Genomic DNA, 27062 nt, shown 5'->3' on the forward strand with positions numbered 1-27062 from the left:
ACAAGCTCCATGAGAGCAGGAATTCGTATGTTTGTCAGTGCAGTGTCCCCAGCATTTAAGACAAGTGTTTGGGACCTAGCAAGTGTTCAGCAAGTGATTTGTTGATTTCTGAATAATTGTGCGATATTTGATAATAAAAGCCGAAATTCTGATTTTTTTCTTTCCTCTAGTAATACCTCCCTATATTAAACCTGAAGGATCTTGCTTCAGAATCATTTAACACTGGCTGTCTCTTTCTTACCTTTCCCAGAGCCACATTCAACACACACCCACCCAGCGTGCAGAGCATTCCTTCCTGTCTTCTCCCCATGAGGCCTGTGTGAACATCTTCAAAACAGCGTTTGAAGAGATCCTGTCGTGTTCCCATGTGCGAGGTCTCAATGAACTGGAATTTTGTAAATGCCTATAACCTGCATTTCACTCACTTTCTTTCACTGTAGACGATGAGGAAATGAGTGGTGAGTTGTGTTTGTCCCTATGACAGAAATAAAAGAAGAGGATCCAGTGCTTTGACCCTTAAGCATCGAAGTCAGTCATGACCAAATGCACACACATTTGGTGTGCACAGTGAGCCTCCCACGTGACTTTCCTTCTGCCCCGCCTTTACACGTGAGGGATCCATATCCCTTGGTTATGCTACTGGACTGGCCCACGAAAAGGCAGCATCTACTTTGAGGGTAGAGGCAGATACTGAGATGAGAATTCCATCTCACTAATTGCTTGTGTTTTTGACAATGGGCAGCTGTGTGTGAGCTACGGGAGGGTTCAGCAGCCTGGTGTTGAGGAAGGTGCTTTCTCTTGCCGAGTCAGTGTGGCCCTAGAGTTCAGTGACCCCTTACTGATGCTCCAGTCACAAAGCCTTGTTTATGGGGATGTCCGGATGTTTTTCTTTATTACAACTACTCAGCATAGTTATCAGTTCTTTCAGTGGAGACTCTAATAACACAATGGGCAGCCCCAACACCCCCTACCCCCTTTCCCATTCTCAGTGGTGTACAGCCACCACAAACCCGCTCAGCAGCACAGCCTCGTCACCTCAGGGAGCACTTATGGAGCTGACCTTAAAGAGCAATTTCAGTCAGGAATGGAGAGGCTCAATTGTTCATAAACCTGACATTTATTACTTGGAGATTCTTGCTCTACAGTACGAACTGCTCTTTACGATTTTATCAAATAAAGTGCTCCTTTCATCCGTGTCTCACTTTCTCCTCCCGGCTTCCTCCCACCACCCACTGCTTTCACCTACCTGTGGGCTTGGCGTGGGACAGTAACGTAAGCTTTAGGAAATTTCACCTGGGGAGCCCAGGACTCCTCACTGGGGCCCTGGCTGGCACTTAGAGCAGAAGGTGTATGTTTCATTCTCCTCCTTTTATTCAGGCAGCAGTGAATGTGCGAAGAGATAGACAGTGGTGTTCTTTCCTCCTTTAAATGCTTTACCTTCTCTTGAGCACTTTCTTTTCTTTTCTTTTTTTTTTTTTTTTTGAGATGGAGTCTCACTCTGACACCCAGGTGGAAGTGCAGTGATGCAATCTCCGCCCACTGCAACCTCCACCTCCTGGGTTCAAGCAATTCTCCTCCCTCATCTTCCCAAATAGCTGAGACTACAAGTGTGTGCTACCATGCGTGGCTAATTTTTTTTTTTTTGTATTTTTAGTCGAGACCGGGTTTCGCCATGTTAGCCAGGATGATCTCGATCTCCTGACTTCGTGATCCACCCGCCTCAGCCTCCCAAAGTGCTGGGATTACAGGTGTGAGCCACCGCGCCTAGCCTTCTTGGGCATTGTCCAGGTCGCCAGGTCAGAGTAACACTGAGAGTAAATCTATTGCAAGTATTCGGAGCCCCAGATGATTTGCAAATGATAGTGACATACACTAATTGTTTTCCAGGTTAAAAAAATGGCAGTATTCACTATAGACATATGTGGTTGTATTATTTCAATTGACAGTCCCCCAGATTGCAGAAGTCTCAACGCTTCCCATTTTACTCTAATTGAACTCATATTTTGGAGGATGGATAGTTCAGTGGTCTGGAGGCAGGGTGAGGAGCTAAAGGTATCAGTTGACAGTGTCCCGTAGAGATCGAGAGAATGGGGACAAGCCATTCACGAGTTCTGAATCACAGATGGTCTTTTGGTTGGTTGTACAGTCTAAACCAGGAAGGGTGGAGGTTTAGGGAACTGGGAATAGTCTAAAATCAGAACAGCAAATCGAAGCCCTTTAAGCATCTCCAATAGAATGAGCAGGTAGCTTGTTACCAGGAAAAGCTGCGTACACCAATGTTTTAAAAACAGCCATGTAAAAGACTTGTAAATATACCACAGCGTGTACGTGTACCTTTGTTTGACTTTTGACACAGGGTCAACGCCTTTTCTTTGAGACTGTGTCTGCTGACTGGGAACTGGTGTCTCCTTCAGTAGATGATATTCTGAAGACATCACTCTTGATTTCTACTTTGGGTTTTTTTAAAGTTGAGCGTGAGGGCAAAGTTTCCTAATGTGAAGCAATCTGAGTATAAAATATTTCTAGACTATGATTTCTTCTCGTCCCTACTACGTTTTCCTTCCATAAGTAATTCAACTGCAGGAGGGTTTTTTTTTCCCCAAGTTATTTTATTGAATGTTTCTAAAATATTCTACTTACTTTTCATAGAAACAACAATTCTCTTTTCAGACTCAGATTGTATCAGCTTGTGAGGGGTTTGGGTAAATTATGTAATTAAGTGAACAAGTACACCTGGTAAGCACAGATTTTGGAAAAGATGCAGCTGACTCTTGGTAAGCATATGGCTCAACTAGTAAACACATGAGTGCCAGGGTAAGCCAGAGGGAGCAACTGCCATTAACTGGGAATTCATCACACTGTGGACGTCAATCCCCATGACTGTCAGAGTGGAGAAGGCTGGGTAACAGTATGTCGGCTAAGTGGAAGTTGAGCAGGAATTAGTGGAGAACTTTTGGTGCTGGCTTCCGGTGCACTCAAGGTTTCTGAATTTCTGTGGTAAGATTAGTTATTGGCCTCAAACAAATTCCATAACCTCTCTGAGCTTCAGTTTATTCATGTGCAAAGTAAAGCTATTACTAACGCAGGTGAGCGTGCATATACACATGTGTGCATGCACACACACACACATGCCACACACACATACCACCCAGGGCTCCTTAGAGAAGGTCGAATAAACCCATATGTCTGGTTGCTCTGGTAGCTGTAAATAGTCTGCATATATAAACTTCTTTTTAACTTTTTACCCTAAAGTAATTTCACACTTATAGAAAAATTGCAAGAATAATACAAGAACACTTACTAACCCCCTAAAAATTTTTCCTACTGTTAACATTTTGTCACAGTTGTTTTATCATCCTTTCTAGGAATGGGTAGACAGGTATACAGATAGATAAACGTAGATAATATACATGTCTGTGTGAATCAGTATTTTTCTGACCATTTCAGAGATAACTGCAAACTTCATAGCCCTATTCTCCAACACTTCAGTGTGTTTATATTAAGAACAAGATATTCTCTTACAATTGCGAAAGTTAGGATATTTAACCTTCATACATTATCAATTAATATACAGTTATTATTCAAGATTTTCCATTTTTCCTACTAACATATTTTATAACGTTTTTATTACATCCTGGGTCTGGTACAGGACCACATAATGCATCTAGCTGTCATATCTTTGTAATCTTTTTAGCCTTTTTCTGTCAAGAACTTGAATGTTGCTGCTGTGGTCTGAATTGTATACCCAAAAATGTATACTAAAATCCCAGTCCTCAATGTGAGGGGTTAAGAGGTGGAGCCTTTGGAGGTGATCAGGTCATGAGAATGGACAATTTGTGATAGAGATAGTACTCTTACAAAAGGGGATTAAGAGAGACTTCTGCCCTTTCTACAATGTTAGGTTACAAGAAAATAGCCTTATATGTCCTTATGCTTGGATTCGAGTTATATTTTTTGGGGCAGGAATACCACATACATAAGTAGTTCATGGTAGGAGGGCCATGCTGTTGCCCTGTCTCATTATTGGTGATGCTAGCACTTTAATATTGCTATTTTTCTTACTGAGATTAGTAAATAATTACTGGAAAGATATTTTGAGACTATATAAATAACTTTCCTTCATCGAGTTTCTGCCCATCTGTGTAGCATCCTTCAGTAATTCTCACCTGAATTTGTTGTCACTGGTATGAATGCATGATGCTGGCTCTTTTTCTCTGATGCCATCATTTCTTGTATAATTACTGGATGACATATTTCTGTAAGGAAGAAATTTTCCTTTTGCAACATTTATTTAGTTCTTGCTTTTTTTTCTTTTTGGTTGTAAGCATGGGACCATGACATTTTATTTTATTCAATAGATTATAATCCAATTTATATTATTTGTTTTGATGTTCATTTGTCCTAGATTTGGCCAGTTAGTGTCCCATCAAGCTGGCCCTGTGCTATTTTGATGTATGCTCATTATTTTTTGCACATCTCCTGTTTTCCTGGCGTGACAGAACATTTTAGACTTATCTCTACTTTCTCTTTCCAGTCTTGAAGTCAAGCATGTCTCCAAGGAACCTAGTTCTCTCAAGTAAGGGATGGTATTTAGGAACCAAGAGGAAGGTGCCAGATGTTTTCGATAATACTAGGACATCATTGTATCTAGAAAGCAGATATAGGAGACATAAGATATTTTTTCAAATCTCTTTCTGGGATATGTTTCTTCTTTTACTTATATTCCTCATTGATGAAAAAGATTTTTATAGATTTGGACTCTGCTTCTACCTAAGCTTAGAAAGATAATCAACTCCAGTGTCCTTATTCTCCTGATAGCTAAGAAGTAAAGATTGTTCTCAGGCCTAAATTAATTTTAAGCCTTAATTCAGGCCTTAATTCCTGACACGAGCGGGGTAAGAAGCTGCTCGTGTCAGGAATTAAGAGATGAAATAACAGGAAGCTCTGCCATTTACAAAGAGAGCCATCATAGATTCTCGTGCCTCACAGCTGATAATGTCACAGGTCTAGAAATCTCACATGAAAGTTCAAAAGTTCCTGGGAGCACTTCTCCTTTAGGAAACGTTTTGGATAATAAAAATATTATTATGAGATTTTAATAATTGTAATTATGCTACAGGTCATACTCACTGACAACCTCCTGTTTACTTATTACTCACATTAGCCCTCCACTTGAAGTCCCCTGGCAACTAAGAACAGAAATGAGAATGTGGATGAGGTCAAAGTCCAGTGAGAACTTTACTGCTCAGAATCCCAGGGCTCTAGAGCCATACAGTCTTGTCAGATGTATCTTAGGCCTCCCACCACCACCATCATATCTAGATCCTGTGGCCTTCCTTGGGGAGAGACTCGGTCAGCAAAACGAACGCCAGCCTACCTTCGGAAGGGAGAGAGATGTCCTACCCAATCAAGTGCAAGGGGGAAAGTCAAAGAGGCTTTGAGGACAGTGTCGGAGGCATGCATGGGGCCCTGCCTGAGCTGGGCTGGCTGTGCACGAGCCCTGGTAGATCAGTGAAACAGGTTACCTTGCTAGAATGTGAATTTTGAAGAGCACAAGGGAAATACCAGATCACATTTGAGCTTAAGCATCCTTACATGAGGCCTGAGGAATGGCAGATCCTTACTAGTCAACGAAGCCCCTTCTCCTGCATTAGAGAAGAGTGAATGAGAGGCTGAAAGAGCTAACAGATGTGTTCATCCAATCTGGCTTTCTTCTGCTCAGTGGAACAGAGGTCCTGCATGAAAACACAGGGAAGAATGAGAAAATGCTTCTTTCTCCTTAATTCTTATTATGTGCTGGCTCCTATGATGAGGGCTTTATATGCATTATCTGGTTTAATTCTCATGTTAACCTTATAAAGTTTCGCCATTTTACAAGTGGGATATCAGTATCACCATTTTACAAATGAGTAACCTGACCTCTGGAGGTTAAGCCATATCCCATGGCTCATAAATGGAAAAATAATGTCTAAACCCAGGTCTTCTGTCTGCAGTCATGTGGTTAGTCATCAGCTTCAGGGAATGTCACCAATTTTAGGGAAGATTACTTCCCCAGCAGGTAGGATGAGAAGGCCTGCGAAGAAAGGCTCACAGGCTGTGGATGTGAATGTACCTGTTGTGTTGGGTGGTGAGCAGCAATGGTGGGGTGGGAGGAAGGATGAAACAGAACCTCACCCATTCTATACTTCCACTTCTGGCTAACCCTGAGCCACAGGCATCTTAGTGCCAACTCCTCATTTCAAAACTTATGACCACAGCAGAGCTGGTAAGAGGCATTTCTTTCATTTTCTAATTATTTTCCCTTTTTCTCTATGGAACATCTCTGTGTTGGGAGATCACTGCCTCCTGCTAATCAGCTACCCAGCAGCTTAAAGAACATGTCAATATACTCATTTAAATTTCCATAAGGTGACTGGCATAATGCCTTTGAGGCCTAGAGCTCTGGAACCCTGGTAGTCGTCAGGCAAAGCAAGACTTCTGAGGCCAGAAAATGGTTGCCTTCATATTCACAAGTTGGTTTATTTGTCATTGAGTTTTACTGTTTGTGAGCAAAATGAGTTCTCTTTGTGGTAAGATGAAAAATGAAAGAGGGGAAGGCATAGCTCAGCAGGAGCCAGGGAGACAGCAGCTTAGCATGGCCACTTTCCTAGGAATGACAGCTCCTGTGCTTAGCTAGGCAGAGCTGTGTGAGCAACATCAAGGGCACTCTCCAGGGCTCTGCCACACAGAAACCTGGGACATTTCAGCAGCACCATGTCTGTCTACATTCATTTTTTGCTTCTCTTATTCTGTATTAACCAGTAGCGCCTTTCAGATATTTACAGCTTATGACATCAGATGTAGTCATTCTACCCATCACTAATAGTATCTCCCTAAAGATGTCCCCAGATAGTTCTTCCTGGGCTTCTCATTTGAAAGAACATTTTGAGCATAAGAAGCCACAAATCATAGTGAAAAAAGCATTACTTTTCAAATTAGGCAAATGTGGGTGCAATCTTAACTCCACCACTTACTAACTGTGTACCTCAGGAATTGTCTGAATTGCTCTAAACCTCAAATTCCTCCTGTAATGTATTAATATGTATGATCAGTATTATTACTAAAATGAAAATAGTATCGAGTAGATCAAATGAGTTAATCAATGTAAAGACCTTGAATAATAGGGGGCTGGCAAGATGGCTGAATAGAAACAACTCCAGTCTCCCAGCGAGACCAATACAGAAGATGAGTGATTGCTACATGTCCAGCTGAGGTACACAGCTTATCTCAGTGGGACTGGTTAGACAATGGCTGTAGCCCATAGAAGGTGAGCAGAAGTAGGGTGGGACATTGCCTCACCTGGGAAGCACAAGCGTTTTGGGAACTTACTCCTCTAGCCAGGAGAAACCATAAGGGACTGTGCCATGAAGAATGGTGCTGTCCAGCCCAGATACTACCCTTTTCTCATGGTCTTTGCAACGCACAGACCAGGAGATTCCCTCAGGTGCCTACACCACCAGGGCCATGGGTTTCAAGCACAAAACTGGGTGGTCGTTTGGTCAAACACTGAGCTAACTGCAGGTGTTACTTTTTTCATACCCCAGTGGCACCTAGAACACCAGCGAGACAGAACCGTTCATAGTCCCTGGAAAGGGGTCTGAGGCCAGGGAGCTGAGTGGCCTTGCTCAGTGGATCCCATCCCCACAGAGCCCGACAAGCTAATATCCACTGGCTTGAAATTCTCCCTGCCAGCACTGCAGTCTGAAGTCAACCTGGGACACTCGAGCTTGGGTGGGGTAGGGGCGTCCACCATTACTGAGGCTTGAGTAGGTAGTTTTCCCCTCACAGTATAAACAAAGCCACCAGGAAGTTCGAACTGGGTTTGGAACCCACTGCAATGTGGCAAAGCCACGGTAGCTAGACTGTCTCTTTAGATTCCTTCTCTCTGGGCAGGACATCTCTGAAAGGAAGGCAGCAGCCCCAGTTAGCACTCCCATCTCCCTGGAAAGAGCACCTGGGAGAAGAGGCAGCTGTGGGTGAAGCTTCAGCAGACTTAAACATTCCTGCCTGTCAGCTTGGAAGAGAGTAGCAGATCTCCAAGCACAGTATTCATGCTCTGCTAAGGGACAGACTGCCTCCTTAGGTGGGTCCCTGACCCCCATGCCTGCTGTCTGAAAGACACTTCTCAGCAGGGGTCGACAGACAACCTTATACAGGAGAACTCCAGCTGGCATCTGGGGGATGCCCCTCTGGCACGAAGCTTCCAGATGAAGGAGCAGGCAGCAGTCTTTGCTGTTCTGAAGACTCTGCTGGTGATATTCAGGCAAACAGAGTCTGGAGTGGACCTACAGCAAACTCCAGCAGATCTGCAGAAGAGGGGCCTGACTGTTGAAACAACTAACAAACAGAAAGTGATAGCATCAAAATCAATGAAAAGGATGCCCACCACACAAACCCTGTCTGAAGGTCACCAACATCAAAAACCAAAGGTAGATAAATCCACAAAGATAAGGAAAAACCAGTACAAAAAGGCTGAGAATTCCAAAAACCAGACTTCCTCGTCTCCTCCAAATAATCACAACTCCTCACCAACGAGGGAACAAAACTGGGTAGAGAATGAGTATAAGAAATTGACAGAAGTAGGCTTCAAAAGGTGGGTAATAACAAACTCTCCTGAGCCAAAGGGGCATGTTGTAACCCAATGCAAGGAAGCTAAGAACTTTGATAAACGGTTACAAGAACTAATAGCTGGAATAACCAGTTAAGAGAAGAAGATAAATTACCTGATGATGCTAAAAATACAGCATGAGAACTTTGTGAAGCATATACGAGTATCAATAGCCAAATCAAGCAAGTGGAAGAAAGGATATCAGAGACTGAAGGTCAGCTTAATGATATAAAGTGTGAAGACAATATTAGTGAAAAAAGAATAAAAAGGAATGAATAAAACCTCCAAGAAACATAAGACTATGTGAAAAGACCAAATCTACATTTGATTGATGTATCTGAAAGTGATGAGAAGAATGGAACCAAGTTGGAAAATATATTTTAGGATATTGTCCAGGAAAACTTCCCCAACCTAGCAAGACAGGCCAACACTCAAATTCAGGAAATGTAGAAAACACCATAAAGATAATCCTCGAGAAGTGCAAACCCAAGACACAAAATTGTCAGATTCACCAAGGTTGAAATGAAGGAAAAAATATTAAGAGCAGCCAGAGAGAAAGGTTAGGTTGCCCACAGAGGGAAGACCATCAGAGTAACAGCAGATCTCTCTGCAGAAACCCTACAAGACAGAGGAGAGTGAAGGCCAATATTCAACATACTTAAAGAAAAGAATTTTCAACCCCAAATTTCACATCCATTCAAACTAAACTTCATAAGTGAAGGAGAAATAAAATCCTTTACAGACAAGCAAATGCTGAGAGATTTTGTCACCCAGGGCTGCTCCTGAAGGAAGCACTAAATATGGAAAGGAACAACTGGTACCAGCCACTCCAAAAACATACCAAAATGTAAAGAACATGGACACTATGAAGAAACTGCGCTAACTAATGGACAAAATAACCAGCTGTCATCATAATGACAGGAACAAATTAACACATAACTCAGAATTTCATATCCAGCCAAACCGAGCTTCATATGTGAAGGAGAAATACAATCCTTTACAGAAAACCAAATGCTGAGAGATTTTGTCACTACCAGGCCTGCCTTACAAGAGTTCCTAAAAGAAGCACTAAGCACGGAAAGGAACAACCAGTACCAGTCACTGCAAAAACATACCAAATTATAAAGACCATCGAGACTGTGAAGAAATTGAATCAACTAATGGACAAAATATCCAGTTAGCATCATAGTGACAGAATCAAATTCATACATAACAATATTAGCCTTAAATTTAAATGGGCTAAATGCCCCAATTAAAAGACACAGACTGGCAAATTGGGTAAAGAGTCAAGACCCATCAGTGTGCTGTATTCAGGAGACCCATCTCATGTGCAAAGACACACACAGGCTCAAAATAAAGGAATGGAGAAACATTTACCAGCCAAATGGAAAGGAAAAAAAAAAAAAGCAGGAGTTGCAATCCTATCTCTGATAAAATAGACTTTAAACCAACAAAGATTTAAAAAGACAAAGAAGGGCATTACATATGGTAAAGGGATCAATGCAATAAAAAGAGCTAACTATCCTAAATATGTGTGCACCCAATACAGGAGCACCCAGATTCATAAAGCAAGTTCTTAGACACCTACAAAGAGACTTAGACTCCCACACAAAAATAGTGGGAGACGTTAACACTTCACTATCAATATTAGACAGATCAATGAGACAGAAAATTAACAATAATATTTAGAACCTGAACTCAGCTCTAGACCAAGTGGACCTAATAGGCATCTACAGAACTCTCCACCTCAAATCATCAGAATATGCATTCTTCTCAGTACAACATAGCACTCATTCTAAAATTGACTACATAATTGGAAGTAAAACACTCCTCAGCAAATGCAAAAGAATGGAAATCATAACAGTCTCTCAGACCACAGTGCAATCAAATTGAAACTCAGGATTAAGAAACTTGCTCAAAACCACACAACTGCATGGAAACTGAACAACCTGCTCCTGAATGGCTAAATAAAGAAATTAAAGAAGAAATAAATAAGTTATTTGAAACTAGTGAGAACAAAGACAGAACATACCAGAATCTCTGGTATACAGCTAAAGCAGTTTCAGTAAATGCCCACATGAGAAAGTGGAAAAGATCTAAAATCCACACACTATCATCACGATTAAAAGAACTAAAGAAACAAGAACAAACAAATTCAAAAGCTAGCAGAAGACAAGAAATAATAAAGATCAGAGCAGAACTGAAGGAAATGGAGACACAAAAAAAATCCTTCAAAAAGTCAATGAACCCAGGACCTGTTTTTTTTAAAAAAGCTTTGCAAAATAGATAGATTACTAGCCAGAGTAATAAAGAAGAAAAGAGAGAGAATAAAATAGACAGAATAAAAAAATGACAAAGGGGATATCACCACTGATCCCACAGAAATACAAACTACCATCAGAGGATACTATAAACACCTCTATTCAAATAAACTAGAAAATCTAGAAGAAATGGATAAATTCCTGGACACATATACCCTCCCAAGACTAAACCAGGAAGAAGTCAAATTCCTGAATAGACCAATAACAAGTTCTGAAATATAGGCAGCAATTAATAGCCTACCAACCAAAAAAAGCCCAGGACCAGATGGATTCACAGTAGAATTCTACCAGAGATACAAAGAGGAGCTAGTACCATTACTTCTAAAATGATTCCAAACAATAGAACTATAGAAAAAGAGGGACTCCTCCCTAACTCATTTTAAGAGGCCAGCATACAATAACACGAATAACAGACAGAGAGTCAAATCATGAGTGAACTCCCATTCACAATTGCTACAAGGAGAATAAAACACCTAGGAATACAACCTATAAGGAAAGCGAAGGACCTCTTTGAGGAGAACTATGAAGTACTGCTCAAGGAAATAAGAGAGGACACAAACAAATGAAAAACATTCCATGCTCATGGATAGGAAGAATCAATATTGTGAAAATGGTCATACTGCCCAAAATAATTTATAGATTCAATTCTATTCCCATCAAGCTACCATCGAATTTCTTCACAGAATTAGAAAAAAACTATTTTAAATTTAATATGAACCAAAAAAAGAGCCCGTATAACCAAGACAATCCTAAGCACAAAGACAAAGCTGAAGGCATTACGCTACCTGACTTCAAACTATACTACACGGCTAGAGTAACCAAAACAGCATAGTACTGGTATCAAAACAGATATATAGACTGATGGAACAGAACAGAGGCCTCAGAAATAACACCACACATCTACAACCATCTGATCTTTGACAAACCTGACAAAAATCAGCAATAGGGAAAGAATTCCCTATTTATTAAATGGTATTGGGAAAACTAGCTAGCCATATGCCAAAAACTGAAACTGGACATTTTCCTTACACCTTATACAAAAGTAAACTTGAGATGGATTAAAGACTTAAACGTATGACCTAAAACCGTAAAAACTCTAAAAGAAAACCTAGGCAATACCATTCAGGACTTAGGCATGGACAAAATCTTTATGACTAAAACACCAAAAGCAACGTCAACAAAAGCTAAAATTGACAAACGGGATCTAATTGAACTAAAGAGTTTCTGCACACCAAAAGAAACTAACATCAGAGCAAACAGGCAACCTATGGAATGGGAGAAAATTTTTGCAATCTATCCATCTGACAAAGTGCTAATATCCAGAATCTACAAGGAACTTAAACAAATTTATAAGAAAAAACAACCCCATCAAAAAGCAGGTGAAGGATGTGAAGAGACACTTCTCAAAAGAAGCAATTTATTTGTGCAGGCAACAAACATATGAAAAAAAGCTCATCATCACTGGTCATTAGAAATGCAAACCAAAACCACAATGAGATATCATCTCATGCCAGTTAGAATGGTGATCATTAAAAAGTCAGGAAACAACAGGTGCTGGAGAGGATGTGGAGAAATAGGAACACTTTCACACTGTTGGTGGGAGTGTAAATAAGTTCAACCATTGTGGAAGACAGTGCAGCAATTCCTCAAGGATCTAGGACTAGATATATCATTTGACCCAGCAACCCCATTACTGGGTATATACCCAAAGGGTTATAAATCATTCTACTATAAAGATGTATGTTTATTGCAGCACTGTTCACAATAGCAAAGACTTGGAACCAACTCATATGTCCATCAATGATAGACTAGATAAAGAAAATGTGGTACATATATACCATGGAATACTATGCAGCCATAAAAAGAATGAGTTAATGTCCTTTGCAGGGCCATGGATGAAGCTGGAAGCCATAATTCTCAGCAAACTAACACAAGAACAGAAAACCAAACACTGCATGTTCTCACTCATAAGTGGGATTTGAACAATGAGAACATATGGGCACAGGGAGAAGAATATCACACACCACAGCCTGTTGGGGGGGTGAGGGACAAGGGCACGGATAGTATTAGGAGAAATACCCAATGTAGATGATGGGTTGATGGGTGCAGCAAACCAACATGGTACACGTATACCTATGTAACAAATCTGCACATTCTGCACATGTTTTCCAAAACTTAAAGTATAATTAAAAAAAAAAGAAGAAAGAAAGAAAAAAAGACCTTGAATAGCTTCTGATTCTTAGTAGGGCATTCTATAAATTATATTCTAGTTAATTAACATAGAAACTATTTAGCCAATTTTTAACAATTTGGAGCCTCATTTCGAGGTGTGGTTTTGATGTCTACATGACCCATAAATACATTTTTCATTTTATTTCTCATGATACCAAACACAGGGCTATATGCATGAAAACAACAGGTTATGAAGTAAATGAGTTACTCTTTGAGGTGCTCTCCTTAGCACTAAATGTTAACACAGTTGCACCTGGTAGCAATGTGGCAATGATGATGATGATGATATTGACAATGTTTTATGAAAGCAAATGTAAGCCTGATAATTTATATGCTCATCATATGCCTCTCTTTGTCTTGGCTGCCAAGTAACCCTGTTACTTCAGCATTGAGAAATACCACCGCTTAGTTCCATGTCTTCAGTTATTTCTCACCTTCTAATCACTTCTCCCTTGGTGCCCTCTAATGATTCTACTCAGAGTGTTTTAGTATTGGGAGCATCACTAGTGTCCAAGTATTTCAAGAACTCAGGAAGAAGATACACCCCCTCGTAGACATATACATAAAATTAGTACTCCTATAACATGGATTTAATTGACTTAATACAACTCATGCTTGAACTGCACAGCCATTAACACCCTGATTAGGGGGACAGGTCATGAATTGCATTTGGAGCACAGCAACTGACCGCAAGTAGGCTATCCCTAGCAGGGTTTCTTACAGCCCATTTCTATGACCCCAAAGACAGAGTAGACTGGGAACAAGGTGTTTTCTGCATTTGCCTAGCAGCTGGACAGACTTCCCTCTTCAAGCTAAGCTGTTAGCCACTTGCTGTGTGACACAGCTGTTCCGAGGCCACATCACTCTTGTTAAGGGGTGGAGTGCTCCTCACCAGCATTAGCCACATTCTGGAGATGTGTAGAAAACTGTAACTTGGTACAATATACCCCTGTTGTTTGGTTGGTGGCTGTGGCTTTACTTTGACCATAAAGGGCTTATAAAATGGTGACATATTAATGACCAACTGTGTAAGCTATAGCAAAGCAAGTAACCATTTCATACCTCAGTTTACCTAACTAAAATATGAGTAGGCTTTGACTATATATGATTCTTATTACAGGAATGAATCCATGAACCATACAAGTTATTTGTTTACTTAGACTATATTAAGGTCATAATTTTATAAGTAAAACATAGCCCAAATGGCTTTGCCTGCTACTACTCTTTTAAAGACATCTTTTATGTAAGAAATGTAACAACCATGTGCAATATGTGGTTCTTGATAGGATCCAAGTTTGGATAAATCAGGTGTAAAATATATGTCTGAAAAAAACTAGAGAAATTTGAATATCTGTCAACTGAGTACTGGGTGTTATAAAGGAACTTTTTTGATTATATTAAGTATGATGACAATGTTGTGTTTCTGTAGAAACATATATAATTTTTAAAAGTATATATAAGAGAAATATCATAGTGGGTATAATTAACTTTAAAGTATTTCAGAAAAAAGATGACGTAAATATGGCAAATATTGGCAATTTCTCAATCTATGTGAAGATACATGAGTCTTTCTTATATTTAGGTTGAACCATAGAATATTGTCAATATTAGATCATTTTTGGCCTAAAAACAGTAGTATTCTATGGTTCAGTGTTATGCTGATTTCAAATTTTCTGTATATTTGAGTTCTTAATTACAAATTTTCTAAACGTATAATTGTCTGTAAAGAAACTTTCAAATATACATTAGTGTGGTATAAAGTTTGTGAAGGCTTGGTCTTCGGCCCAGTTTCTTCAATAGATCTCTGTCCCTCCCACACATCCCACCCCTAAAACACTGTGGATGAAGCTTTAGTTGAACTTCCTTAGTCTAAACTGCTTGATTTCCAGAAACTAGCCACGTCATTTCCAATGCTTTTGCTTGAGGTCTTTCTTTCACCCAGCACATCACACTTTCTTGCACTACTCTGACAGCCATTCACATTCCAAACTCAGCTCATAGTCACATGAATTTTGAAGGCATTTCTGAGCCTGCCCTCCCCTAGGTCTCTTTCCCAGCGGTCCTTTTACCACCCCTCATCCTCTTTCTCAGGAGAATCTCCCAGTTCTCATTATGTGACATGGTGCCTACTTCTTTAAGCTGTTTCTTTGTGATGGAGTGTATTAGTCTGTTTTCATGCTGCTGATAAAGACATATCTGAGACTGGGCAATTTACGAAAAAAAAAAAAAGACATTTAATTGGACTTACAGTGCCATGTAGCTGGGGAAGCTTCACGATCATGTAGGAGGCAAGGAGGAGCAAGTCATGTCTTACATAGATGGCAGCAGGCAAAGAGAGAGAGAGCTTGTGCAGGGGAATTCCTCTTTTTAAAACCATCAGATCTCATGAGACTTACTCATTATCATGAGAACAGCACAGGATAGACTCACCCCCATGATTCAATAAACCCCCCTCAGGTTCCTCTCATAACACATGGGAATTCAAGATGGGATTTGGGTGGGGACACAGCCAAACCACATCATGGAGGAAATCCCTTAAATATAAAAGCAACACCTTTCTAGTCTTTGTGGCTTCAGAAACACCCCTTACTATTGGAGGCTGATGCTGAAGGGCTGACTTTCTACCTGCTTTGTGCCCTGCAGCTTCACCCTGCTGACTGCCCTTCCCTCAGTAGAGCTGACAGTGTCAGCCCAAACACAGCAGACCTTGATGGATGCCTGCTTGTTGAATCCATATGCAGAGGGTGGTTGTAACTCTTTCCACTTAGCACTTACCAAGCCTCTTTCTTTGGCTGCCAGGAGATAAAATTAAAGTTGATGTGCATGAAGGTGACAGATCCCAGGAAGAGAGACGTACATGCAAAACCAAAGGCACCTAGGATCTAAAGGATCATTTTCTCCCATTGTGCTTATAATATATTTTGGCTCAGTAGAAATAACCTTGGTGGGTTTGTGGTTAAACAGTAGATTGTTTGAGTTCTCCTTCCAGCTTCACTTCCTCGAGAGGAAGTTTTTACTGATCTTACCACCTGACATTACATCTTCCTTGACTGAGATTCTTAGCTCTTATGTGTACCCATCACTGCACTATGTAGATTGACAGACAGATACATATATGTAAATCTGTCTATCTGTCTACCTATTATCTATATCTATCTGTCTATTTAAGTGCAATAATGGGTACACATCTATCTAGATTTAGATTTGGATCCAGATAGGTATGTATGTATGTAGCCAGCTAGCTGGCCAACTAGCTAAACAGTACTTGCATACAATGGATACTAAATTTATATCTGCCAAAATAAAGGAAGACAATTATATTTTCATCAACATTTTCCTAGTGTATTGTTCTTGGACTTTGAATCTCTCATAATTCAGGAATACATTATGAAAATAACTTAGAATGAGAAAAATACACTTTAAATTAAATGCATTAAAATGATTATTTAATTGCTCACTGGGATAAGTGCTCTGAAATGGAAGTACAGAGTGCTGGGAGTATCAGTAGGGTCTCTAAGATAGTCCGGCAGCCAGGAAGTATGGCCTCCATGAGGGCTGTCAGAAGGTCAGAGAGGGAGGGGCAGTAGTGAATGGAGGGCCGGGGACCAGAGTGCAAAGCCTCCTGAGGAAGGTGATCATGGAATTTACCATGCAAACTCATTTCCTATCAACCATACTGAATCTGGATGCTGTAAATCATTACACCAAAAAAAAAAAAAAAAAAAAAAGTCAAGAGTGGATGTAAAGAGCCAGGAAGGCAGCATTTGCAGTAGTCCAGAAAGGACAAGATTAGTGGCTATGATTACAGTAGTGGAGATAGGAATGGAGAAGTGGGCAAATTGTTTAGAAGGTGTACTCAAGAAGAGCTTATTGAGAGACCTCAAATTCCTCAGGTGCTTATCAGGAAGGAGGCCTATCTTTTATCTATCATCTCTCTATCCTTCAATCTATCTTCTCCCAGTCAAAGCTGTAATTCTGGTACCAATTCTAAAAGCTATGCCGGTAGAAGGAGAAAGAAGATAAGAGGCCATCCAAACTTATAGTGAAACTGATTTTTTTAATAAAATCGTTGAGTAGGTTGGGAGCTAAATTCTTTGTAAGGATTTGGATGGCATGCTGACAAATCTTTTACTCAATGCTCTAGAGGATCAACTTCTACGGATTCTTTATTTTCTCTGGATTTTAGTAGGGGATTTTTCTTATGATTCAGTTCTATGGCAGTGAATTGCATTTCTCTCCAAGGCTCCTCAACAAACAATTTACAGTGTAAATATATTTGTTGGCATGCAAATCACTCTGCATTATGAGTCTTGATTAATATTATAATGTGTTGATGAAAGCCTGTAAGTGGTTCCTGGAACTAAGGTTTCAGACAAAGATGTGCTGTTTGGGTGCAGAATGTTTGTTGAATATTAGATTAGGTTTTTTGTTTTGCTTCTCTCTCTCTCTCTCTTTTAATTTTTTTTTTTAATTTTAAGGAAATACTTGGTGTGAAGTGGCAACAAACTTCAAAATACGCAATTAATTAGCACAGCCCATCTATCACCCAAACTGCACAAAAACACTCCTCCCCATGCACATATCATGCTTGATCACACCCAAGCCTGCTTTTGTGTCTGTGGGTCCTTTGGTTCAGCTATTTAGCATCTTGTTTGTTGCCAACATCCTGTCTCTAGAGAAGCATTGTTCGGTAGTATCGCGTGCCTTTTAAATACTGTGTGTGCATGTGGGTTGATTAGACCATGTGTCCAATTCCCAATCTGCCCACTGAAATGCAGAGATAGTGTTACTGGGCTTTGCTTTTGTGAAGACTGGTTTCTCCAAATTAACGGTTATAAGCACATGTGCTGAGAAGAAATGGTGGACTCTCCACCTTGAGCAATTCAAGTATTGACTGGCACTTTGCTTTTACACACATAGCCTGAATAAACAACAATTCAATGGAGGGCTCATAGATGCAAAAAATAAGCCGTGATTACCAGCACAGGGCTTTGGATGCTGACGGAACTTGGTTGAATTCCAGTTCTGCTACTCAATAGCTGTCTGACCTTGGCCAAGTTCTCAGAATTTCAGTTTCCTCTTTTGGAAAATGGGGCTAATAATTCCTATTTCTTGAAATTGGAGCGAAGATTAAATGAGATCACTGATTTAAAATGCTTTCCTGGACTAAAAACAATCACCAAAAAAAGGTGCTAAGTAAATGCAGACTCTTACCATATGCAGATCCTCTGTCTCTGGTCCACCAATACAAAGACAGCAAATTTAGTGTTTGACTGAAATCTCCTCAAGGTTTGTGGGTTTTATTTTATCTAGTGATCTCTGAGCATTTACAATCAAGAATTCTGACTCTCACCCATGCAACAGCACCCTGCTCCAGGTGGATCCGAGACTGGTGGCAGTGTTTAGAGAGACTTAGAAGCATCCAGAGCATCTCAGGAGCAGAGTCTCCCCATCGCTGTAGGTGTGGACACCGAGGGCAGGCAGGGAGCAAACTAAAAAAACAACCAGAGACCACAAAGAATAAAATAAGGAGACACAGAATGACGGAAGATAGAGGAACTGTGCCTGGTAGGGAAATGCACAGTGGAGGTGGGATTCTGACCCAAATGAGACACTTAGCCATGAACAGGTTATATTCTTGATCTTGAACAAGTCTCTTCTTCATCAAGTTTGTTCATGATCATGTTTTGAAGACATACCATTTGATAATATTTTGTCCTCTATCCTCCAAGCAACCTGTGAGTTGCTACAGCCCCTAGGTGGATTGCGTTACCCATAAAATGAATGTGGATTATCCATTCATAAGCATAGAAAATACACCGTCTTAATACCCAGAAGGTAGACCTGGAATGCCTTTGGTGGAAGGGTGGGGTAAACGTCATTGCACTCCAGCCTGGGCGACAGAGTGAAACTCTGTCTCAAAAAAAAGAAGAAGAAGAAGAAGAAAGAAGAAAAAAAAAAAAGCTTTGCTTTACAAAGAACATTCTGTATTGCCACGGCAGGTATTTGTCAGTAGGTCAGGGTTTTGTTTCAGTAGGTTATCATCTCTTATTTTCTTTTTTCATTAAAATATTGTACATGAATTTGTACAGAATATTCAAATCCTTTGCTAGACAAATAGTTATGTATGCATAAGCAAAATTCAATAAAATGAACTTCAGATCTCCTGTCTTTCCTATCTTTCCTCATTCTTGGCTTACTGCTATTTTGCTATGAACATGGTTGCCATCAAAAGAGAGCGTGCACACACCCTTCCCACCATACTTACCAAGCCAAGTACGTTTTCTTCCTTTCTTTGGAATGGACCTCGGTTTGTACAGACTGAGCCTCCACCTGTGCCCTGGATTCTGTTTCCTGTCTCCTGTGGGCACCCCTTCCTGCATCCTCAGCCGTCTTTTTCTATCGGACTATTTCTATCAGCAGACCCACACGTGCTAAAAGCTTTGTACTATACAATTTACATCAAAATTCTAGCACATTGGTGGTTAAGTTTTCAATAAGTAAATTTTAGAGAATATAAGTATTTAGTCCAAATTCCATTAACAATGACACTAATGACTTTTACCGTAATAAATTCAGTGGTTAGATTGGTCTTGAACTCCTGACCTCATGTGATCTGCCCACCTCAGCCTCCCAAAGGGCTGGGGCAAAACTTGGTCTCTACTAAAAATACAAAAATTTGCCAGGCATGGTGGCAGTTGCCTCCAATCTCAGCTACTCAGGACGCTGAGGCAAGAGAATCACTTGAACCCTGGAGGGAGAGGCTGCAGTGAGCTGAGATCGTGCCATTGCACTATCTCAGCTCACTGCAGTGAGAGAGAGCGAGACTCTGTCTCAAAAAGTAAAAATAAGTAAAAATAAAATTAAACAAATAAACAAATAAATTCAATGGTTAAAGCAGGCTTCACTACTCCCTTTTAAAAACTATTTATTCACCTGGACCCAGGGGCGCCTACCACAATCCCCGTGTTTCCCCTTAATGTTTTTATTTCACTGAATCCTCACCTTCCAATACCCAAATATTGGATTTTTCAGAGCTCAGTTCTGAATCTCTTAGTTCTCTCTCTGTACAGTCCCCCTAGGTGGCCTCATCCAACTTCAGGATATTTTAATACCATCTGTATGCTAAGGACAACCACAAATATACATTTAGCCCCGGACGATCCCCTGAAATCCAAACTCGTGTGTTCAACTGCCCACATGACATTTCTGTTTGAATGCCTAACAGGTTTTCCACACTTAACTTGTCAAAAACTAACCTTCAGGGTCTCTAGATTGTCATATCTCCACCACCCACTCAAACACCCTGCCAACCTGCCCCTCCTTCAGTCTTTCCTATCTTGTTGGATGACAATTTCATTCTTCTTGCTGCTTAGGCCAAAATTCCTAGTTTCATCTTTGACCTTCCTTTTGTACCTTACAGCCTGTCATAGCTTGTTCTGGCTACTGTAACAAAGAACCATAGACTGAGTGCCTTATGAAACAATAAGAACTTATTTCTCACAGTGCTGGAAGCTGAAAGTCCGCGATCAGGGCGCCAGCATGGTGGGGTTCTCGTGAGGGCTGTCTTCTGGGCATAGACAGCTATCTTCTCGTTATAACCTCACATGGTAGAAAGAGAGAACTGTCTGGGTCTCTTTTCTAAGGACACAGATTTCATTCATGAGGGCTCTACCCTCATAGCCTGATCACATCTCAAAGGCCCCATGTCCTAGTACCATCACACTGGGTGTTGGGATTTCAATATAGGAGATTTTTTTTAAGGAGGAGAAGGCACAGACATTTAGTCCATAAAACACCCAGTATTTAATACATCAACATGTCCCCCCAATTCTACCTAAAAAAATCTCTCCAGAATCCCTGCATGCAGATCTCCTTCACCTCAGCCGCCCCGTCGAAGTTTGCAGTCTCTCTCCTGAAGCTGTGCTCACCTCCCATCTGGTCTCTCTGCTTTCACTCACATTCCCTCCAGGATAGATCCTCTCTGCAGAGCTGGAAGAGCAATCTTGTTAGGACCTAGGGCAGCTCATGTTTCTTCTCTGCTTGGCATCCTCCAATAGCCTGCCGTTTTCTTCGGAGTAAAAGCTAAGGCCATATGGACAGGCTGCCCTCCCCCAGACCCCTCCCTCACACCTCTCTCTTCTCCCTCTCCAGCCTCCCCAGGTTCTGCCTCCATCCAAGCACAGGCCACACTCAGGCTCCCTGCTTTACTCACTCTCTATTCTATTCTGCTACGTTACTTTCCCTCAGAGCAACATCAGCATGGTTCTATTTGATTTTTCTTTTTCAATCTAACTCCCCCACTAGAAGATAAGCTCCATGAAGCTGGGGACTTTTTTGTAGTCATGGCTGTGTCTGTAGCCTCTAGAACAGCAGCTTATAGAAAGTGGGCTTTCCATACATATCTGTGAATGAGCGAGAGTGTAGAAAGACAGACAGATGCAGTGAACCAAACAGGATTCCATAAGCCCAGCAGGAATCAGGGTCGATATGACTAAATGAAATCAACTGGCTTCCAAAATTTGTGCTAGTTCGTGATTTTTAGTGTCTTAACAATCCCCTTAAGCATCAAACCCCTCCTAAAACCAATCTGTTCGTATAACCTTTCAGAAGAATCAGTATTGAATAATCTCAGGTTCACTTTTGCTTTCAATCTATTTTTTTTTTAAAACAAGCAGTGGGAGAATAAAAGAATATAATAGAATGGCCAAAATAAAAGAATCTGTCGGAGTAAGATCAGGATTTGGTATAGGATGACACGAACTCTCTTAAGCACTTGATTGCTCAGTCCATTAAAATATCATTATGAAGCCAGGTGACGTGGGAGGATGGTGTGAACTCAGCAGTTCGAGGCCAGCCTGGACAACATAGAGAGATCCTGTCTCTAAGTATATACATACATACTACATCACCAAGACAGTATATTGCATATTCTAGTAACTTGTCTGGAATCTACAGTTTTTTTTTTTTTTTTTCTTGGCAAAATCAGTAACTTTTTCTTATTTAGATTGATGTCATTGTCTAATATAAACTCCTCCCTTCTGAGTTCTGTCTTCTGAGGTTCTGGTGCTCTTTCACTTGAGTCATTGAGTAAAAGATGCCGTCAAACACAGAGTCTGAGGACTGAGGAAGAGTCCCTGGGTTGATTTCACTTCGTGATGCCATCTCCCAGTGGGCTCCTTTTGGTTGCAAGGCTGGCTGGTACAGGAAAGCTGACTGGTACAAGGAAGGCTGGTACCACCTCAGGGTGCTGGAGTCACCAAAACTCCTCTGTGTTGGGACCCTATTTGACAAAAAAGCTGCACTGATCATGGGAACAATGCCGACTTTAAGGTCTCCCAGAACCAGGTCCGCCTTCCCTTCACATCTTTTTCCTTTTTCATGGTCCCAGAAGAATCTGTCACTCTTCTTCGTCGCTCTGCTCCACCAAAACCCACTTATTCCCAATTTCACATCTTTGTTCATGGCTTCCACCCCTTCCTGCAATACTTCTTTGCTGCTTTTCCGCCTCTAAAAACCCTAGGTCAAATTCAATTCCTTCATTGATTTTTTTCCTGAATGCCAACTCCTAGTTGTCTCTTTGGTTGCTGATAGTTCTTAAATAAGTCTTTCACTGTGGAATGTCATCATAATCTGTCTTGCCCTTCTATTTAATTATTATTACCACAATTATAAAATCAAGGCTGGGAGCAGTGGCTCACGCCTGTAATCCCAGCACTTTGGGAGGCCAAGGCGGGCAGATCACTTGAGGTCGGGAGTTCGAGACCAGCCTGACCAACATGGAGAAACCCCATCTCTACTAAAAATACAAAATTACCTGGGTGTGATGGCACATGCCTATAATCCCAGCTACTCAGGAGGCTGAGGCAGGAGAATCACTTGAACCTGGGAGGTAGAGGTTGCAGTGAGCTGAGGTCACACCATTGCACTCCAGTCTGGGCAACAAGAGTGAAACTCTGTCTCAAAAAATAAAGTAAAATAAAAGTAATTCCAGTTACTGTTATTACCCTACATACACCTTGCTTACATCATCTCATTTGATCCTCGTAGTAATCTGAGGTAGGACTCAATGTGGTTACCATTTTACAGATGGAAAACAGGCTTAGAGAACTTGCTCAAGTCCGCCCCGTCAGCAAGCGGCAGAGCAGGTCATCATTCTCAGCTCTGGGAAGCCTCCTAGGCCTTGCTCTCACCACAGGGCTTGAGCCACTCTTGCCCTTGAAGGACAGCTCTTTATCTCATGCTTCTGTCTTCACTTCTCAGAGTGCCAAGCACCTGGAAGTCCTTAACACCCACCCGGGAGTAAAAAATGTCAAAAACCCACCTCTGCGATGCCACATTATGAAATCACACCTGCCAGAGGAGGTTCTGTCGGACCCCCTTTTCCAGATCAGTATCACTGAGATCAGTGAGTTACAAAAGGCTGATCTGAATCATTTTGTAAGAAAGACCAAATCCTGACCTCTGGCTATCTGTCCATTCAGCCAGGGAGGTAGCAGTGGAAATAATAAGACCTTTGTGGGGTTAGGCAGACCGGGATCAGAATCCCAGTTCTGAGATGCTGAGGGACCTTGGGCAAACACCTTAACCCCTGAGACACAGAGGTGGCGGGAGGAAGGGTGGTTATAGATGCTGATGAGAATGGTGTCCCCTCACAGAGCTGTGTGGGAGAATAAATGAGATGCTTGTGTAAGTCCTGTGTCACAGCACTTGTCTAAGAGTGGTGTTCCCTGTATTCCCTTCTTTTAAAAATAAATTTTAAAAAAGAGTTTTTACCAAATCATTCAAAGAATGGTGACAAAAAACTCAAGTTCTGACCATTATTAGCAGTGGCTCTGCCGTGAGTGTGACAGGGAGTCCTGTAAAACATCACTTTTCTCCTTGTCTGTTTCCTGGAGTCAGGAAATTTGGGGTTGGTGAGACAAAAGAATTTTCTGTTAGTTAAAAAACAAACAAACAAACAAAAAAAACAACTTTGTGGAGAGCTCAGGGAGTAGGGGCACACCTGGAGGTGCTGGGCCTCCACAGCTGCTCAGAGCAGAGGCCTACAGGGCCTGTCCAGCTGTCCCAGGGTCAGAGCTCCTCATCCGCCATCTCTGGAGGGGCTCCCTTGGAGTGGCAGCCAGCACCAGTGTTCCTGCCCCTTATGCAGCCCATCTCTCAGATTAGAGGCTGGGAGGCAGGGATCGCTTCTGAAAGCTTCTATTGCTATGTTTCTGCTGTGCGTACCGCTGTACCCCAATCACAGAGCCCTTTAGTTGACCCTGAATGGCTAACCAGGATCCCACAGATGCTGCTTCCACCTGGCCTGACACCTGCCTCCTTAATTACCCTGCACTCGCACATTCAAGGTGAAACAGCTCTGGAGGCTGCGCCACCTCCAAGAGCCAGGGAAGTGGTTGGGAAGATGGAGAAAAACCCTCAAGAAAGAGAGAAAGCTTAAGACCATTGTCCTTTCTTTTCTTTTCTTTTTTCAAGACAGCAGTGCCTTTTGCAGCACTTTTAAATGGTTGCCAGGGAAACAGAGCAAGGGAGAGGAGAAGGGTTACATGGATGCCGGATAACGCTAATGCGTTTTTTCAAAACATCAACTGACATGTGCTTAAAGCTCCAGAGCTTCTGGAAATGTCTCATTTTCAAAGTTTCCCTGTCGGAGCCTCAAGTACCTTGATGTCATCATTAACAGTATTTTAATTGTTTGTACACTATAGTTTATCTCCGCTGAAGACTTGTACTGATGAGTTTCATGGAGCACTGTCTTATGAGACCGCTCTTTTAGGGTACTCGGAAAGAAGCGGCTGGCACGCTGGACCACAGATCCTGAAGCCTTGGCATGAAAAAGACTGGTGCAGCAGCTAGTCTGCCCAAAGACATTTCTCCCAGGGGTGTGGTTCCTGGGTGAGCTGCCTGTTCTTCCATATCCTGAATATTTAGGGTGCTCGTTCACTTCCCTGAGCTTGCTCTTCAATGTTGATTCAAACTTCTTCACCATCATGGCCTCTAGGGAGTATGTATAACCTCGGCTCTTGGCAGCATTGTCCCACTTTGTATTTTGGGTGTCCCCTCAGTATTTATTTGCTCTCTTTGTACTGTATTACTTTGCACATGCTTACGTATTGTCTTGCGTTCTTACATCTCTGTATGTTTCCCGGTGGAGTCTCATGTATGGCCCTCCACAGCAGTGCCTACTGCAGCTTAACTTTCAGTCAATGAACAACACACGCTCAGTGCCTAGACACCACCCCTTTCTCGATAACAGGCAAAAGAATCTTCTGACCTGGTGAGTATTGAGACCTCCCATTTGGCCCTCTGTATCAATGCCCGCAGCAGCCTGGCTAGCATGTGTCATGGCTAGAGGTGGAGACAAAGTTTGAAATGAACTAAGACCATATTGTCAGGAAAGCGCTGAGTCAAAATGCTAGAAAGAACCAGTTTGAGAGAGGTGGACACCAGAATGATGTCGTAAAAGTTCAAAGCCGGGAGGCAGAGGCTTCAAAACAAAAGTAAGAAAGGGGAGGCAGTAACAGCTGGAGAAACTCCAGGTGGAATCTATGGATTGTCTTTATGGACAAGCAAGTGTATAAAAAATGAGCTGGGAGTCCTCTGAACTGGCACGGAGTGGTTACGTGGCTCGTGTAAAATCAGTCAAGGAGTTGCAACACAGGCACATGTTTTCTGTCTTCAAATTCTTCGTTTATGCTCTGATACCTTTGCATGAGCCATAATATATTTTAAAATGTAGTGAATACTAACTGTGGGCAGAATAGGCTAATGCAGCTTTGGTACCTAGACCAGGATAGACATAAATTCCAAGGATCGCTTAGCATGAAGTGATTAGAGTAGGTCCACCTGACACAAAGCATTATGTTGTAGATAAGGTCCACTGTCCTGGAAAACCGTCTGCCTGGGAGAATGGTCTTCACATGCTCTCTTGTCTCCTAGAATATGATCTGAGTTTGCGGCAAGACAGGAATGAAGAGAGACATTTTTGCCCCTGCATGTCGCGTAGGTGCTACTTTGATGTAACGGGAAACTTTTAAGGCTGCTTTTCACATAAACATGGAGGGAAACCTCAGTGGAAAGCAATTAGGATTTAAACTCGGGAATACTCACCCCTGTCCTGAGGAATGTGGAGTGAAATGTGAGACCAGCGGGCTTGATTCTTCCTTGTTTTATTCTGGATTCTAATACAGAAGTTTTGGTTATCCTTTGGATTCCAGGAAGAGAAGTAGTTATATCCTTCTAATCTGATCAATTTCTTTTTGAAAAGTATTTTAGGAAAGAAAGTTTCACAATCCTACTAATTTTGTGCAATTTCTAAAAATACTTTCAGGCAAGAAGGTCTTCTGTCTCTGATCTGGTCAGATGCTCTTCACATAATCTGTCCTTCTTGGAGGGTTTTGAGGGAGGTGTGAAAATATTGATGTTGGGGATGGGATGGGAAATACCACTTTATCACTGGCAGTTTCAGCTTCCAACATATCCCTGTGCTAATCTAGTAGAGCTGGTATGGGGTGTGCAGTCTACTTCCTCCTGAACCTAGGTCTCAAGTATTTACCATTTTCTGTGTGGTTCAATCATGAAGTAATAACCAGCACTATCAAGCAGGGAGAAAGGGAGAGCGCAGGAAAAAGGTCTTGGCTCTGCTCACCAATTCCTGAGCATAATGTGAAAGAAAGTCCATTCACGAGCATGACATTGCCATGCAGCAGAACCCTACCTGTTAGGAACATGGCCCTATCATCTGATCAGTCACATTGATGACTCCACTGATCTCCGGAATACATAAGAATTTGAGAAGGAAGCAGAAGGAAAAGTAGGCAGAGACAAATTTAGAGAAAATGTTTACTAGGATGTATTGT

At 41.5% G+C, this 27062-nt stretch overlaps 1 protein-coding gene across 1 annotated transcript in view; it reads left to right on the forward strand.

The window, feature by feature from the left end:
• LOC108295430 (opioid-binding protein/cell adhesion molecule-like) overlaps positions 1-27062 on the forward strand; it is a 295794-nt gene that overhangs the window by 177254 nt on the left and 91478 nt on the right. The gene's annotated exons all lie outside the window — the stretch shown is intronic.

This window comes from Cebus imitator, unplaced genomic scaffold, assembly GCF_001604975.1.
Source record: "Cebus imitator isolate Cc_AM_T3 unplaced genomic scaffold, Cebus_imitator-1.0 Scaffold639, whole genome shotgun sequence".
NCBI classification, from domain to species: domain Eukaryota; kingdom Metazoa; phylum Chordata; class Mammalia; order Primates; family Cebidae; genus Cebus; species Cebus imitator.